The sequence below is a fragment of the Syngnathus acus genome, chromosome 2, assembly GCF_901709675.1.
Source record: "Syngnathus acus chromosome 2, fSynAcu1.2, whole genome shotgun sequence".
Classification (NCBI taxonomy): domain Eukaryota; kingdom Metazoa; phylum Chordata; class Actinopteri; order Syngnathiformes; family Syngnathidae; genus Syngnathus; species Syngnathus acus.
In genome coordinates, this window is record NC_051088.1 from 4806723 (window position 1) to 4825903 (window position 19181).

The 19181-nt window shown below is 43.7% G+C and overlaps 1 protein-coding gene across 9 annotated transcripts in view; it reads right to left on the minus strand.

Annotated features, from left to right (window-relative positions):
- prdm16 (PR domain containing 16) overlaps positions 1–19181 on the minus strand; it is a 150753-nt gene that overhangs the window by 49266 nt on the left and 82306 nt on the right. The window lies entirely within an intron of this gene.

The window sequence follows — 19181 nt, forward strand, 5'->3', positions numbered from 1 at the left end:
TTGCCACCCAGACTGAGATTTACATTATGCATACTTGTTTTGTGAAAGGACCGGCAGAAGAGTGAAGCCAGATAAATGTCATGTCATATAGACAATAAGAATTTTTTCAACCTCTAACCTCCAGCTGCTAAATTCCAGTGGTTAAGCGTTGACAACAGCAACTGTGTCGTAAACATGGATTCCAATTCAAAATCAAGTATCAAAAAAGTAGCAGAAAACATCTGCACAAGACTGTTTAAAAAATCTTGACGAAACTCCCACGACAACATGCCAGCCTTATTCAAAATAGCCGAGTGACACGTACCAGCTCAATTCGAGCTACCCTTTACAGATAAACGGTGCAACAATTTCTCTTGCAGACCTGCGAAAGGACAATTGCACGAATAATGGTCACCATGTACGGTCTGCCAATGAGTCATCTGGTGCATATTACCGACAACTGGGGCAAATTTTGGAAAAGAGGTACGCAAATGTTCGGCCAAGGCGATGGAACACCGCACTGCCGCTGGAAGAATCAGTGACATTTTGTTACAGGTCCAGATAAAAAGTGAGGATTCAGGAAATTGTTTTCCACTTTTATTAATACTGAGAAAATGCTAAGAAAGACTATTGTTGGTCCAAAAGCATTGTTGGACTTTTTGAGAGGTCTGCGATTGCCAGGGAAAGACACGTAGGCATTTGCAGCCAATGATGACATCATATAATTAGCGTGCAAAAACTGTCATGTTTGGCTGTATGCCACCACCCTTTGCAGGAGACAAATACTTATGTTTCACACACACTCATTATACAAAAGCTGCTAGTGATATTATTTAGAGAGTAAAGACAATCTCCTGCTGAGTAACTGAATTTCTCTGGTTGTTGCCCTCCCTTGCAAACTCGTAAGTAGTAAGGAATGGCCAAGTGTGGGCCGGGAACAACGTCAGCGGTGTTGCACTGCAAAAATGTATCAGTCCTAAATGCACTCATGATGACAGAGGTGTTGCCTGTTCAGTTCATCTTCCTGTATCTTCACTTACTCCCACTCTGGCATGAACTGAGCGTGGCTACTCCACCCTCCCTTTTTTTTTGTAAAAGCAGTGTTGATGTCTGAGACTGTGAACAATGGCCAAACTGTTAAAATGTGACTCAAGCCAGCCCGAAGGATTTCCTCCTTATGGATCGACCACCTGATATTCTATAACACTTTACAGTTTAAAAAGAAGAGATATGCACACCTTGTTATTTGATTTGGGCTCACAAAAGTCAAATTTGCCAATCATCCTTCAATTTGAAATATTGCATATTGTCATCCTGACATCAAAACACAATTTTTGACTTGACGAAGGCTGGACATTTGAAAACAAATTATCTTTGTCTGTAAAGTTCCAGCCATCACATGACGAGCTTTGACCTTCTTCCACTTCTCTAGCAGTTGTGTTAACCAGACACAGATGAACATTTACAACCAACAGTAGATGGAAAACTTCACACAACGTGCAACGTCAAGTGTCCATGCCATATGTTCAGCACAATGTCATGTTGTCATTCACTTTTTACTGCACATCACGGCATTTACTTCATTCAGTCAGTATAGTGATATCTTTAGAATTCTCCAAAAGTTGTATACTTTAGATTCTAACCAAATGTTTGGTGAAACATAAGCCTTAAAGTTCTAGCAATCTTTGAACTTCCAACCACCATTAAAAATGAAACCAATTTCGTGGACCTCATTTAAGCCAGCATCAAAAGTTGAACTTTGCAAAGGTGTTATGCCTCTTCCTTAGGTTTATTCCGAAAGGACTGCATCTGAGAGAAGAGCAGTAGGTGTTTTGATCAACATCCCAGCAGTCCTCATGAAGCAAACGGACCTCTCCTTAACACAGTCCAAATATTCACAATGTGGCCACAAAGCTAAGATGTAGTCTCTAAAAACATGTACGTGACTAAATTAAAATACAGCCTTTTATGAGGGCATTATTCACACAACCCAATAAAAGTCAACTTCTCATCTGTTTGTTCACGATAACAGCTAAATTCTGCTGTTTCACAAACTGATGACATCGATTGAAGACAAAGTATGGTGGTGATCATCTGACGACTTGGTTCTGGGAATAGAACTGATTAATTCAAATTCAATTAAATTCAAGGTGAAAAAACACTTCGTTTCATGAACGAAATTTCATCTTGTATCAGAACCATTAACAAAGTTGGAAAGGTTTCCCAGAAGGGTAATGCAGAATAAAAAAACTTTCAACGTTTGTTGATCTTGAACCTCTAGCAAGGGCACAACAATCCCTTATGGCTCGATCTTCTGTTTATAAGCCCCACCTACACTAAGTGCACCCACCCAGGATTGTCCTGCAGTGGGCAGTCAGGGCTTAGGCCAGGGATAAGACAAAGTGCTTGGTAGACGACACAGGCTAATTTGTAAAAGATACAGTGGCTGCGTGGCTTTCCACGGCGCTGTGGGAGAACCAAAACATTCAGCAGTTGTCCAAACAGATTCCTCCCTTCGCTCAGCAGTTGACGACATGACAGTACTATAATTTACAGGCACGCACGCACACACATACATGAAACCAGTCCTACAAACGCACACGCAGCTTTGATCTCTCCTCGGGTGCTGGGATTTATTTTGCTTGAAGTGATTGCTGTGTCTGCAAGTTTTGCAGTCTTGTTAATGAATTTGAAACAGGGGTCACTGTGGGATTGATGGGTGAGAAGTGTGTGCGTGTGCGTGTGTGTGTGTGTGTGAGCTGCAGAACAAGAGCGGGAACTCTAATGAGATCACGACACATTTGGGTCTCTGTCGTCGGGATTTAGTATACCTTTAGAATAAATGTTTCACGTATGATCAGAGTCATTCCAAGATTGCTGCAACATGTAATGATAAACCTTTGGGTTTTCATGTGTATTTTTGCTCTTTCTTGCATGTTAGCACAAAAGCTGAGTGACAAGCAATAGGGGGCGCCTGCACACTGCTGGACTCTCAACTAATGCCTCTCAGTCAACACACAAAACACAGCAGTACACAAAACAAAGAGAAAGTTGTGTAGCAGCCCGGTGTCTATCTTGGATTGCTCATATTTAAACAATGATGCGAAAATATCGCAGTTGAGTCATCTGTTTCAGCACTAATAACCTCAGCATGAAGTTTCCTGTCTCTGCTTTGTGCCCTCAAAGTGCCAAAGCGCTGAGATCGGTGTGTGTGCGTGCGTGACCACCGTTGCCCTTCCCATATCTGTCTCCCATCGCTGTGTGTTATCACAGCCTCGCACATACTTGGCCGTTGCCTCCTGTGATTGTGTAGAAACCATGGAGCTCTTTTTTTTTCCACGCCACAGAGACAAGGAGAGGAAAAGTGAGTCTAGTTGTTTGTGACAATGCCGGAGTAAGCGGGCGCTTACGGCGCTCCTGAGACTTCTGTTGTTGTAGGGACAAAACAAATAACGTATCAACCATTCAAAAGATGGCTGGGCTCAAGAGGGTCAGGTCACCCTAATTCCTTTGGAAAAACAATCAGCAGTCCCCTTTGGCAGCTGTTCAAGACCTTTTTTGCTTGATGGACATTCAGGAAAACTCTTAACGTTTGATGACACGGCATATGATAGAAGTGTTTGTTCACTTGGTTTGGTTTGAGAAATGTCATGATGTTATGAAAAAGCTATGTATATTGCTTTGCTTTCCCTGCAAGTGTCAATGCTTTTAACTTGGAGAAAAGGGTCTCACTAGCAGGCTCAATACGTGGGTCAGCCAGGATAACCCCCATATCCTGATTACTGACACTGGGTGCCCTCTGGAACACAGGCCAGCAATAAAAAAGGCTTCAATGAGCTGCTGGCTGCCCCGGGCAGAAGCTGTTAGCACATGAGGAAAGACTTCAGTTGTGTGCCTGCAATTGTCACATTTGGCTTTTACACAATCTGAGTATGATGCTTCATATATATATATATGTTCACTGACTTTTCACCATATCAAACTGCTTGTTGAAATATTGAAGTGTGCCACTAAATCATTCCAACACAAATAAGAACTAGTCATGATTGTTTCAAAGACAGGAAAGCAAGGATGTGTTTGTAAGCACCAGTCTGAAAGATTGATGGTGAGAAAGAGGAGGTAAGACGTACAAAAGAAAGTGTGAGAGGGAGACACAAAAAACAAGTAAATCATGTGAAAGGGTAAAAAAAAAAAAAACAGGGCTTTTAAATCTTCAAGTGATACAGCAGCTTGAGAGCAAGTCCTGGCCACCCCCACCATCACACATCTATGAATACAGTACGTCTTCCATTATTACTATTGACTGCTGCGCCCTAAAGAACGGCAGAGGCTCAGCATGAAGCCCTCCGAAATTATGCAGCCAATCCTGAAGGGCAACAGGCTAGTGAACTCACAAACAAAGAAAGCTTTCGTTACGCTTTTACAAGAGCACACGTTCAATATCTGCAAAGAAGCAATCGTGCCACTTGGACAAAAAAATACAATTAGGAAAAACCTGTCCTAATGAGTAATGGGTGAATATCAAATGTTCTCTATAAACTTTAATAAACAGCTCTGTGTGTGGAAAACTGCCATCCTCCATATTCATCACATTATTATATAATTAAATATTTTTTACAAGCACTTCTGTTTGATGATTGAATGAACCCAGTCAGGTTTTTCTTCTCAGCAACAGACACAAACATTTCACACTGAACTGTTCATTCTGATGACATCAGTGATACTATGTCAAAACATGTACTCTTAAAAACTTGACAAAACCTACAACGCTCTTCATCTTAACTTGTGTGTTTATATTTTAAGCATTACGACATGTGTCTGACTCTCCTCAAAATATCACAATGTTCTCCTTTCAATAAAGCCATCATACTTCTCAGAGAACATTTGACTACTCTCTGGACTGAAATAAACTTCCACAGCTCTGTGATGTATTCACATCAGTCAATGAGGATTCAAATGAGGAATGCTTGTTTGGAAATGCAATCCGACTGCTGAACTCAAACGCTGCACATGCAATGGACACCGAGAGTATCATTCGTTTTTTTTGTTTGACTCAAATAATTTCACACCAAACACCAACATCATCTTTTTGGAGGTGGGGATCCATTCCTTAATTATAAATATGGTTATTTCTAAACTTTCTTGATGATGATTGACTGGTAATAAATACATTATTGTTTGGATTCTTTTTCCATTACTAAGAGAATGATTTTGGAATATCCATCGGCGCATGTGTGCATGTGAGTATATGTGTGCATGTGTCCGTGTGTGTGTTTGGACAGGGGACACTTTGATAAATGGGCAGTTTATGGTGCTGTCACGCAGAGGATGTCTATTGGGAAATAGTCAGCCACGACCACGACTGTGTATTAATGTGCGTGTGTTTGTGCGTGTGTGTGCGTGTGTGTGTGTGTGTGTGTGTGTGTGTGTGTGTGCAGAGCTGGTGATAGGGGGTGGGATACTCTGGTCATCTGATTGCAAAGCTGCAGTCTGGTGCATGATTAATCAAACTGATTGGATGGGGCAAATATGGTTTGTGATAGCACAAAGAGGGAGAGGGTCACAGAAAGGAATTGATTGCTCTGTTGTATGCCAAGAGGTGCGTGGGTGTGTTTGTCGTGCTGTGTGTGCGCGTGGGTCTGTGTGTGTGTGTGTGTAAAGGTGCCGAGTTGTGTATAAAGTGTATGAACTGCTGCGTGTTTGAGAGGCAGGGGTCAAATAAATGGAACATGAAAGACTAAAACCGTAGCGTGGCGGTGCTGACACAGCCACAAGCCTGTTAATATCTCACAGGGACTACGCACACAGACACACATATGTGCACACACAAACACACACACACGCACGCGGGAGAACAAACACGTCTTAAAGTGGTAAGCAACATTTGAGTAATTGAGCCGCGGCATTGCAGCTTTGTAATCGTTGACAAATCTTTACATAGCCTTTGTCCCTGAACAATAGAGCGCGGGGACTAAGTTGGCGCTCGTGGGGAGGGTGAAGTGCTGGGGGGGCTTGCAGCAGCACGAGTGGTACCACCTGGTCTGAGATCAACACATTCTCTTTCAATAAGAGTTTATCCGTAACCAAAGTTTTTGTGCAGTTTAGGATGTCACTTTCTACTCTTCTTTTACATGACCTCCTTTAGAACAGGGATTTCTAAACTGTGAATGCAAAAGTACCCGTCCAAGGGGTGCACCAAGATTAATGGTGGAAAAATTTAAAGTTAACCTCAATGTTTGCACAACTAAGAATTGGGGCTCTGTCATTTGTTTGAAACAAAACTTTTGTTTGATTTTTTTTTAAATATCTTAAATGTGAGTGTATTGTATCAGTGTTGAATGGCTTCAAAGCTTTGTAGATTGCCGGTAGAGAGCAGGGGTTCTCGCTTTTGGGTGCAGGTGACCACTTGCAGGTAAAACATTCTTTCCAACGACCCACTGGCAATTTTAATATCAATTTAACAACCGCTATGTGTAAATGTCAAAGAAAATTTTAATGTTATGAAAATTATGTAGGACTTTAACATTAAGAAAGACACATGTCAGGATACAAAGCTGTGATCTTAAGGAATAAAGGAAAGGAAATCATATTTTATAATCAGTATTTTACCAATGCACATTTTATCCTTGTAATGTACGCCTTTTATCCTGGAATAGATGCCTTTATTCTCTGAAATATAGCAATACGCTTTATATATTCTGCCTTTTTTTTTTGGGAAAAGCAATGTAATGGCAACGAGGAGTTTGCTTTAATTAAAAAAGGAACAACAATGAGCCTTTCCAGGTATACTGTCAAACTACAAAAGGACAAAAGTCAGTTTTGCCACATGCGCCACACTATCTTTGTCAGTCACATATTGGATGCAAAAGCTCGGTAATTGAAGCACTTATGAGTAGCCCTAATTTTTTTTTTCAATCAATCCACAAGACATAAAGATCACCCCCCCCCCCCTAAAAAAATCTGCCATTTTCTTGTCTCTGCCTCTATGATAGCTCCCATTAAGTCAGTGCCACTCTTTGACCCTGGGGGCAGGTGCTACCGTAATTAGCCATTATTTGACTATCAAAAGTCAGCAGTTGATTAAATGGCCTCTGAAGCAGCGCAGGGAGCACTTTCCCTCCGAACCAAGCCCCATAATTTCAAAAGCTTCTTGCGACCTGCTGAGGGCCTTTCAGGTCTGCGAGACACCGCTTCCGACCGCTGCTAAGAGCCTGTTGCCGGCGGTAATCAAAACTGATAATCTTACGAGAGAGAAAAGGGATAGGGGGGGTGAAAGAAAGGCTCAGAACTCAAGCAGAGAGCCTTCCATTAGAAGTGTGTTGTGGTGCTGAGGGGGTCGGTGGCCAGCAAGTGGTGAAAAATGCTGCCGTCTTAAGGCAAGTGAATGGCATCTCTTTAGTGATTAGGGGACCTGTTACCCCTAAGTCCATTTTATTGCTAATTCATTTACCTGTTATTTTAGACATACTTGACAGCAGTCACCTGCTAAGAAGTCATGTTTGTCAGACAGGTATGCCCATTAGCTGGGGATCTTAAATCAGCCACACAATGGTGCACGAGGAGGGGGTGCAAGAAAGAGCGGCATTGTTGGATGCAGATAACACCATGCAGTTATCCTGACCTAACATGGAAAAACATTTCTTTCTGTGCCAGGAAATAATTAGATTTTAATCCCCCGGAGTGGTACTTAATTAATGCATTTTTTTACTTTAAGACCGGCTAATCTGCTTTTGTGCTCAGCTGTGAAAATCCAGTACACTCCGGGAAAAATAAAGCTGACCTTTTATTTGTTGGGAGCACCTGATTAAAAATCTGTTTGAAAATATGTGATTATTATTTTATTCTGTGATTTTAAATCTAACGTCTCTAGTCATTTTTATTATGTTATTTGTCATCAGGAGGACTGATGAGGACTGAAACGAGTTTTTGTAAGGGAGGGCTAATTTAGGTGCACATTGATATTATTTATAGATATGCAAAGTTATATTTGTATACACATCCTCCCATTTTATTGAACGTTGCATTATTCAAAATAATTCTATTTTCCTCAGTGAATCATGCATATGGTAAAATTCAGGCGCTACTGAGTGGCATTCAATTTTGGCTCTCAGCGCAAATTGCTGACTGACCCTTTTAATGGCAAAATCTCTTTTCATTGAGCAAAGCCATTAATATCCAACTAAATATTTGACTAGATATGGGCTTGTATTAGGATGAATCACATCATATACACACACAAGAATATTCCCAAAAGAGAATTGGGGGGGTGGGGGTAATCACTTAGACTTCCTGGTTAATGTTGTGGATAATACTCCCTGGGGAAGAATTCTTTGTGAAAATATGAGCTTCTCCATCTGAAATGTCACAGCTGAGATTAGAGTACGCTTCGATTCCCGTACCAAGTCTGTCCCAATGGCATATGGAAAGCCAAATGGCTTTTGGCGTTGATGTGGCAGAGTGAAGACGTACAAACAAAATATGTAAATGCATACAAAGATTTAAGTGGATCATTACATTTGCCTCGGCCAGTCTATTACCCGAGTCAATAGTCTGCACGGGGGAACAAAAGCGCCGTTGCGAGCCGGCCTGCGTCTGCTTCTCTCTACCGGGGCTTGAATGAACCCAACACGGCTCGCTCTCCGGGAACTGCAGCAAACTGTTACCATCACTTTCAATGTAACTAAGTGAATAAAAGGATTAGCCGCCATGAATTAGCACAAGGACACACACTTGGTGAGCACATGCGCGCGTGTGAATCGCTGTCATTCTCCCACCTCTCCCGGGATCCCCCACTCGGCCTAATCATTGTTTCTCCAACAGATAATTCTCGTGTCCTCGCCGGTGTCACTACGTGCTGTCGCGTATGTGTTAATTAGCACCGAGCGGCTGAGGGTGCTCTTCCTCTAATCACTTAATTAGGGGTGACGGCCTCCGTGCTTGTTTACTCAATTAGCCATCCTTTTTTAATTACCCAATTGGAAGCCAGTCAACTGTCTTTGTTAGCTCGGGGAAAGATGATTCCCTGTGCGTGTGCGGTGGTTGTTTACTGACACTGGCGAGGCAGACAACAATTCTTGGGGCACTTTTGGATTGGAAAGCAAATTCCGTGTTCTTCATGAGCGAGTACAACTGTTTTCCACCCTCAAATGGCAAATTACTGCCAATCAATGAATCATATTGCACACCAGCTGTCGTCTGGGTTCAAATGATATGATTTCCAAGTTGTCCTCTGACAGCACAAACACAACGATTATGTGTAGGACCTATATAAAGAGTCTTTTTTTGTACGGCTGACAGACATACCAACATTCCCTTCTTTGAGTGGATGCTGGGCCACATATTGGTCTCATTTATTTCCCGCAGATGTAGTCATTAATGATCACGTCTATGCCATAAAAAGAAAGAAAGTGACGTCTCCTGGTGAGCAAGATTGATGGTTGCTTTAAAACGGAGGCGTCCGGGGCCGCCGCTATTGTTTCTCCCTTCCAGTCCTCCCCCCCACCTCCGCACCCTACACCTCCTTCATGTGGATTAGGGCCAGCCGTTTATTTAACAGTTCATTTGAGCAAAGGGCCGAGCAAGGTGAAGGTGGTGAGAGGGGGAGGCGGGGGTGTCGGCTGGCAGGGTGTCTGTGCGATGCAGTGGCGGGACGTTCCTTTGCGGGATAGTGCCAGGCTGCGCTGCGGGGAGACGAGACAGGGCCTCCCTAGTGGACTAATGCCCTGTAATGAAGATTAAGACTTAGTCAAAGAGTGGAGTGTTCAGCAGTGATTGGTGGAATGGATGGGAGGGGGTAGAAGGTGGAGCAGGAGAAGAGAAGTGAGGAGAAAGCAACGGAAGAAGCAGGAATACTCAAAAGGTTTCAAATGGTAAAACATCAGTATGAACAAAACCGAGACTGAACATTTTCTCCTCAATATTTGTTTTGTATTGTGCCGCTCATTTTCATTGTTCCATTGTGTATATATTTTAAATAGTGTGCCTTTTTGTGACCGTGTGTGTCACTGTGCGACCTCTTTTGTGTTCAAAGCACAGCGGCCTCAACACACGCTATGCTTCACTTAGCACTCTGGGCTAAAAGCTCCCCGAAGACCTGTTAGGGCCAGACTTGCTGTGTCTTATCCTTCATTTCCATTCCTCCGTTTTTTTCCATTTTGGGTGCAAATGTTACATACTTTGGCAGCTAAAACGTGTATGCATCAGTTTGGATGGCTTCTGATTGATGGATAGGTCGGTGGGTGGAGAAAGGGTGACTTTTTTTTCACATGACCTTGTGTTGGCTGGCCCACCCTGGCTGTCTCTCAGCCCAGACAGACCGTGTCTGTAAACTGGGCTGCCAGTTCTTGCCTCTCTTGGGCATTCTGGCATTCCTCTCCATCACCCACCCCCCAATTCCACTCCCCGGTCTCTGGCTGTCTCTTGTCAAAGTCAAAGTCAAAGTCAGCTTTATTGTCAATCCCTTCATATGTCAAGACACACAAAGAAACCGAAATTCCGTTTCCTCCATCCCACGGTGACGAGACATACAAGTAGGCGACACAAAACAAAAACAAGAAGGCACAAACCACAAATAATAAATAAAATAAAATAAAATGAGCGATGAATAAAAACAGACCAATAACCCATCGAATATGAGGGGCAAAACCGAGCCAGTGAGCATACAGCAAGAACAGGACGCTACGCTGAAAGGGGGAGCGAGTTCAGGATCCTAACAGCCTGGAGTACGAAGCTGTTGGAAAGTCTGGTGGTGCGGGAGCGCAGGCTCCTGTACCGCCTCCCAGAGGGCAGAAGTTCAAACAAAGAGTGAGCGGGGTGACTCACATCACTCACAATCTTGGTCGCCTTGCGAGTGAGATGGGAGGTGTAAATGTCCTTCAAGGAGGGGAGAGAAGCACCAATAGTCTTACTAGCCGTTTTCACAATGCGCTGCAGGGCCTTCAAGTCTTGGTCAGTGCAGCTGCCACCCCAGACAGCAATACAGCTGGAGAGGACGCTCTCAATGGTGCCGCGGTAAAAAGTAGTCATGACGGCCGGAGGAGTCCCCGCTCGCCTGAGTTTCCGAAGGAAGTACAGGCGGCGCTGGGCCTTCTTCGCCAGCGACGCGGTGTTGGTGGACCAGGAGAGATCCTCACTGATGTGCACCCCCAGGAACCTGGCGCTGCTCACTCTCTCCACCACAGCACCGTCGATGGTCAGCGGCAGGTGTTGGGCGTGACCCTTCCGGAAGTCAACGACAATCTCCTTGGTCTTGTCGACGTTCAGCAGGAGGTTGTTGTCCCTGCACCACGCGGTCAGAAGGTCAACCTCCAGCCTGTATTGAGTCTCGTCTCCCTTGGTGATGAGACCCACCAGAGTCGTGTCGTCAGCAAACTTCACTATGCGGTTGCCGCTGCAGGTGGCAGCGCAGTCATGCGTCAGGAGGGTGAAGAGCAGCGGACTGAGCACGCAGCCTTGGGGGGCCCCTGTGCTCAGTGTGATGCTGGCGGAGATCTTGTCGCCAACACGTACCACCTGTGGCCTCTGACAGAGGAAGTCCAGTAGCCAGTTGCAGAGGCCGGTACTGAGGCCCAGCTTGTCAAGTTTGCTGATGAGACGCTGCGGCACAATGGTGTTGAAGGCAGAACTGAAGTCCACAAACAGCAACCTCACATACGAGTCCTTCCCCTCCAGGTGGGTGAGGGCCGAGTGGAGGGCAGAGCAGATGGCATCCTCAGAGGACCGTTTGGCTCGGTACGCAAACTGGAAGGGGTCAATGGTGGGAGGGAGAACTGACCGGATGTGCTCCAAGACAAGCCGCTCAAAGCACTTCATGACGATGGGCGTAAGTGCCACGGGGCGGTAGTCATTGAAGCAGGACGGAGCAGGCTTCTTCGGCACAGGTACGATGGTGGCTGCTTTGAAACTCGACGGGACGATGGCCTGCTGCAGGGAAGTGTTAAAGATGTCCGTGAAGACACCCGTCAGCTCACCAGCGCAGTCCTTCAGCGCTCGACCCGGGATGTTGTCCGGGCCCGCCGCCTTACGGATGTCGATAGCGGCAAGCGTCCTCCTCACGCTGTCGGCAGAGAGGCACAGGGGCAGCTCGTGGGAAGGGGGAGTGGCCTTCAGCGGGCAAGTGCTGTTCTGAGCGTCGAAGCGAGCAAAGAAGCGGTTGAGGTCATTGAGCAGACGGACGTCGCCATCACAGCTCTGCGGCGCGGGCTTGTAGTCCGTGATGGTCTGAATGCCCTGCCAAAGGCGCCGTGCGTCCCTGCTGTCCTTGAAGTGGGCGGTAATTTTGCCCGAGAACGCCCTCTTCGCTTCTTTGATGCCCCGGGACAGGTCGGCCCTCGCAGTCCTCAAGCCAGCCTCATCCCCCGCCCGGAAGGCTTTGTCCCTGGCCCTCAGCAGCCTGAAGACAGCCCCCGTCAGCCATGGCTTCCGGTTTGCCCGAGTGACGACGGATACTGAGTGTGTCACATCATCAATGCACTTCCCGATGTAGGAGGAAACAGAGTCAGTATACTCATCAATGTCCGCCCGACCGTCGCAAGTGGCCGCCCTCCTAAACACGTCCCAGTCGGTAGAGCCAAAGCAGTCACGAAGCGCATCAGAGGCACCCTCAGGCCACACCCGCACCCGCTTGCGAACTGGTCTGGATGTTCTCACCTTTTGTCTGTATGCGGGCAAAAGCATAACAGTGAGATGGTCAGAAAGCCCAAGATGGGGGAGGGGGGCGGCTTTGAAAGCTCCCCTATGCGAAGAGTAGACCAGGTCCAGGAAGCTGTCGCCACGCGTAGGAAAATCAACATGCTGGTAAAGCCTCGGAAAAACAGACTTCAGATTAGCATGATTAAAATCCCCAGCGAAGATGGTGAAACCGTCAGGGTGCGCTGTCTGTTGGTCACTGACAGCCTGGTACAGTTCACTAAGAGCCGCGACCCTGTCGCCTCCGATGTTGGAAGGCGGGATGTAAACCGCGACCTTTCCTTTGCAGGTTTCCATCCGTCACTCACTTTCTTTGCCTGAGTATTTGTCTCTTAACATGCAAAGATTCTGAGGACATATAAGTGGCCCTGGTACTTTATGAGTTGAGGTGACAAAGCCATTCCATTTCTGTTATTCTAATATCATAACATGTTAAATTTGACAATGATTAATCTGTCCTAAGCTGCAAAACGAGGTGAGCTTTGACACGCACCCAGATGTTCTCACACTCAGATGAACCTTTTATCTCCCTTGTCTGACGTGGAAATATTTTTGGCAAGGAGGACCACACAACTCTCTCTTCTCCGCCCTCACGCGGCCTCCTGGTCTCCGTGGCAACGCCTTGTGGGTCATCAAGTTATAGCACCAATGCTCGTCAGTCTGCTTTAATGGATTCGCCGTTGCATTGTTGATAGACACAGAGTGTGCGCACGAATATACTACTTAATGTGTCTGTGTGTGTCAACCTTCATTGAGATATTCCAATAGTAATGTTCTAATTTGTTCTCACTTAAGCACTTCACAGTGTTTAAATTGGACTTGTCACCGTGTCTATGCAAACTCTGTGCACAAGTGCAAAAACACGCACGCACGCACGCACGCACGCACGCACGCACGCGCACACGCACACGCACACGCACACGCACACACACACACACACACACACACACACACACACACACACACACACACACACACACACACACACACTAGCTAGGGAGGGCAAGTGTATTTCACCGTAATTACAAAGTTGTCAGGACTTTCATATTTCCTCCAACATAAAAAAAAAAATACAGCATGGGTCATCAAATATTTTCAAACGGTGCACTGTATCTTGAGCTACTGCTCATTGCGAAGGTCTACGAGTTTGATACACACAAATTTGTGAAAGTTACATTTAATAATGTTAGTATTTTAGTTTATTTGAATAATTAATATTTTTTATGAGAAGAAACATAAATAATAATAAATCAATATGATACACTACTTATAGAAATGCCTACGTGTTTATATTTTCAAATGATGATTTCAACAATAATCCCAAAAAGTCACATTGTCACCTCACTGGTAAACAAATTTTAGCGCAGGCCTACCTGTTTTCCCATAGTGCCAGCATTCTACTGTACACTAACCATCCCTGTCAAAGTTCCCACAGGCAAGCCAGACTTGAAGACCATTTAAATTTTCATTCCATCTCAACTCACCTCAACTTTGACAAGATCCCTTTAAAATTGTTGGCCAACAGACCGATATCTACATAGTCATTAAAGAAATAGTCTGACTTGAGACACTTCTGACAAGCAAGTGTTGAAACACAAAATATGTATATTTTGGATTTCCAAAGTAGAATATACAGGGGTTAAAATTTATAGACAGATGCGAAACACATTTTCCCCTGCCCCAGATTACCATCAAAATCTTTTTAATGAATGTATATTATTTTTGACAATACGTATATACACTGAAAACGACATATAACATACAAGTGAGCATTCCTTGAGTTAAGATGGGTTAAACTTCATTTGTGTATGATCAAGACAGTGTCAGGAGGCGACGGTATGCTTTGAAAGATTATCCTGTCCATGAAGCAAACATTCCTCAACAAGCAGGATTTTGAACATGTGAGCACAAACTCGGAATATTGGACTGTGTGTGTGTGTGTGTTTTGGGGGTTGCAGCTTATGCAGCCATATAAAAACATGTCACTCAGGCCCCATTAAAAGTAGCCCTGCCCAGCAGAAGAAAGAGACCCATATCATCATTAAGTCATCTTGGGGCAAAATGAGAACCACAAATATTATTCCTGCACCTCTCCCCTCACGCACACATGCAGATCACACAGAAAATACGTAACCCCCTCTTTTAGTTGGTTTGAGTTGGAGAATGACAACCACTGGGGTCTTGATTGATAACGAGACCGTTATTGTGTATTCCATCTATTTGTCTGGACATCCATCACTTCATTGTCTAGATCTATCCATCGCTACTTACCAACTCCATCCAGTCCTTTATTAACACCCACATCCACCTACCATCTAGAGTGAGGTATTCGATTGATGGCATAACATCCCATAAAAAGTCAGGCTTTCAGAATAAAAGCACTTAATCTAAAAACCCAGTTTACCCACACCTTCTTTGGCCCCACTGTAGCTCATGTAGCAGTATCATTCAGCATATCAGCATGTCCCAGCCTCGCTGCTCTACAAAAGTTGTCTTTAACACTAAAAAAATGTTTGTAAAATGTTTAACAGTACAACGGTGTTTTGTTCAAATAATAAAAAAAAAAAGTATTTTACATTAATGTTTCAATTGAAAGACATGTATATATATTTTTGAAAAAGGTTCTAATATTTTTGTTTTGATGTTTCTCTAAGCCACAGGTGTCAAACTCAAGGCCAGGGGGCCAGATACGGCCCGGCACATCATTTTATGTGGCCCGTGAAGCCAAATTGTGCATCGACTTTGTGTCATTACTAAAATTATAAATTGTCTTCACTTTTTGAAAACAGAAATATAGCTAGTAATTTTTATTACCATTCATCTTTTTAAATAATTTGAGCAGTTTTGACTGGTCTTTGATTTCAAAATTGGTTATTCATCAGTTTGCTGTGTAGCCTATACTGTAAATAATATAAGGCGTTGACAGTCATAATGGCCCTCTGAGGGAAACTATGACTACAATGCGGCCCGCGAAAAAAAAGAGTTTGACACCCCTGCTCTAAACCCCCCAAATTACTGATAAAAATACCATTAAGGCACTGGACGGATAGGCTATACCATTAAAAGTAGTAGTGTCGATAAAGACTTATTGATACCCATCGAGGCAATTTATTCACTTTCTTTTATAGGGTGTGACCGACACGCAGTAAAGCCTATTTTCTGTATTCGTTACAAATGGACCGAAATTTAGCAACGAAAAACTTTTTCTGCAATTTTATTTTTACATCACTCCACCGTCCTCATTCCTTGGGCCCAAGCAGCAAGCCCAAAGCACTCGAAACGAACGCACGCACACGCACACGCACACGCACACAGACTTGTATCCTCGTGAGTCGTAACCGTGGGGCATTTGTGACGTTCAGCATTATGAAAAATGACTTGCTCCCATGGCACACTGGGGAGGCAGTGATTATAATATCCAGATAATCATTTGAAACAAATTATCATAATTATCAATCAATCATGAGACCATTTCAGGGGGGAGTGAGGGTTTCAGGTGGAGTTGGCAGGAGGTAAACTATGGCCCGAAGCCATGGATCACTTTTGTGACCCACGAGCCTCCCTCTGTCCACATAATAGCCCTCGTACATTCGGGGTCATTTAGCGACCCTATTTAGAAACTCTTTTATCCAGCTTGATATGGGGAACAAAAAAAAAAATTAGATTCATACTCAAGTGTATGCACATGCACACCCACAGCTGCTGCTGACCCCCGTTGGCTCTAATGTCTTTCAACACAGAGTGTGGAAAATCTTTTCTGAGGTCAGAGTTCAATTCAACCCCTGTCATTCTCCCATTTAGGAGCTATGACACTATAAAACACAATGAATACATTGTTTTTGATCTAGAAATGTTAAACAATCTGGTAATAGTTTACCAAGAGAGCATATTTATCAGATGATCCATTAATTACTCTCTGGAGAGCATCAGTGTGAAGTGAAGTCAAGCAATCAGTGTCACAGACATCCTCATGACATATTTCGCTTTACCAGCTAATCTTCCATGAAAAGAAACATAAAAAGATTTTATCTGAGTACCGAATGAACGGAGCTCACGGAGAAAAAACCCAAGACAGGAGGTGAGAGAAAGATAGTTGCCTACGGGGGAGATGATCGTCTTGGGAAAAAAGCAATCAGTGCTCATTGATTTTCTCTGCTGCCTGAATGGAGGGTGTCTATCTGGAAGTCATTATCTGCCATCTGATCTGCGTGAGTGTTTACACACATCAGGGTGGACAGCGGCGCTCCTCTGAAGATGAGGATTAGTACAGAGACACACAAAGCAGAGACTGTCTTCATCACCACCCCCATCTTTATATCACCTTTAAATCCAGGGACTCTAAAAAAGAAACAGCCACTCTGACACCCTATTAACTTCCACAGACTTGGCTGTGTGTGCAAGGGAGAGCACATGTAAGCAGGGCCTAGACAGCTAAACAGACGGATAGTCAGGTTTTGTGTGGTCGGACCAGACCAAATCAAACAATCCCTGATACTTTCCCCCATTGGCCTCTGATAGCCATCTATAGCTTGAACAACACTCTCCTGTCTACGAAGCGAGCCACAGAGCTAAGGAATGAGCGGAGGATGAATGCAGTAAGTAGAGAGGGGATTCAGATCTATTTATTTTCTGTCTGTGTGCAGATGGGACGATGCACGTTTTCTCACGTGTGCTATCAATAGGGCTTGATCTGCGTTTACGGAAGCCGAGGATGCGATGACAAGACTTCAAACCTTCTATACAAACACACACACAGTGTATTTTGTATTTATAGTTTGTATTTTATATATTTTTCTAAATCAACAAGTATGTAGTGAATACATAAATTTGAGGTGACACGTACCATTTGCAGAGATGAGCATTAACAATTATTTGTTCCAAAGCTATAACTTAATTCACATTCTTCCTTAATCAAGCATAGCGATAATGAAGGCAGGAAAAGTCATATATGGGTGTGCATATGTACATCAGGTGCGTGTGTGCGCGCGCGTGTGTGTGTGTGTGTATGTGTGTGTGTGTGTGTGTGTGTGTGTGTGTGTGCATGATGCAGATGAATGCGCCATGTTTGTGAAATGGTTTGTGAACAATTTCATTCATATTCATAACTGGCATGTACCCTGCTGCCACCCGTCAAAGACCCACCACAACTCGCACTCTGCATAATGACCTGTGTTGAGAGGGTATGTTTTGTATTTTGCATTCTGACGGTCAGTGTGCAGTTTTGCTGCATTTTAATATGACATGTGTGTGTGTGTATGTGTGAGTTGGGGTTCTGAAAAACATAATTTTTCCACATTGCACTAAATCAGGAAAAGGAAGCAGCTTAAAAACCATGTGGTCAACTCTTTATACAAGCTCTGGGAATAAAGCAGTATTAAGTCGTCAGTGACTTGCATGCCTTTCTGCTTGGAACAAAAACAAGAGCTGTGACTTTAAATTAAATTGATATATTGTACCAATATAAATGTTTAATATGGACTGATGGTATTACTAATAATAATACCGTATTCGGAAATGTTGCACCATAGATCTTCAGTGATATTGCATTTTAAATAAAGTGGATGCATTTGACTGGGAAAAGTGGGAACACTGGAAAGTTACAAATTTTGAGGCGGTGAACCCCCATTTATCATGTGGATTATATTCCAAAACCACACAGGTAAGTCAAAGTCTTGATGGAGGTAGCTTAAATAAATAAATAAAAAAACCTTTAAAATGAGTTTACTTCCCCTACATGCTTAAATGAATGTAAATGTATTTAAAACATAAGAGGCACAGCGTGCTCGCTCCAAGCTATTCATCTATCACTCTCAGTTGAAGTTTACTGGATAACTGACACGTAAAACAAACACAAATTAAACATTGTATATTTAAATATTTAACCGAACCATGTAATTGTGTCTAACGTATGTCTCCTAGCTTGATGCTCACATGTAATGTGTCCTAATTGAGCTAACAGACATGCACGAAAGAGAAGAAAATAACTACTCATTGAACACACATGGGGGCACAGCAAATAGCCTACAAAAATACTGACAACATCAAATAAAAAAAAAAAAAATCAAACCATTTCAAACCTCTCAGCTTGCTATTTTATACAGGTAGTTATGGCACTGTCCTAATTGTTAATTGCACGTTTCTCACGCCTCCAAAATCCAACATCATTGAGAAAGCTAAAACCCTCACATCATTTGTGGCTCATCGCTCATTTTGATGTGAGTCCGAGACCCCCTGTTGCCAGTGACCTCAGCCACCGCCATGCTTGGCGGCTTCACCAAGTCACACAGAGTGTCCACTTGGTTAGGACCATTGTTCTTTCATGGACCATTAGATGGACACGAACCCAAGTGCTGACCTGTCCTGACCTACCGACACTGGCTGTTAAGCCGAGCTGCCAAGTTTCTTCAATAAATTTATCACCTCATAAAGTGGTCAGCGACTGGCTAATGGGATGTATCGCTCTGTGTGCCAGTGTCAGTGTATTTTTGTGTGTCTGAAGCTTCCCTAAAGTTTGG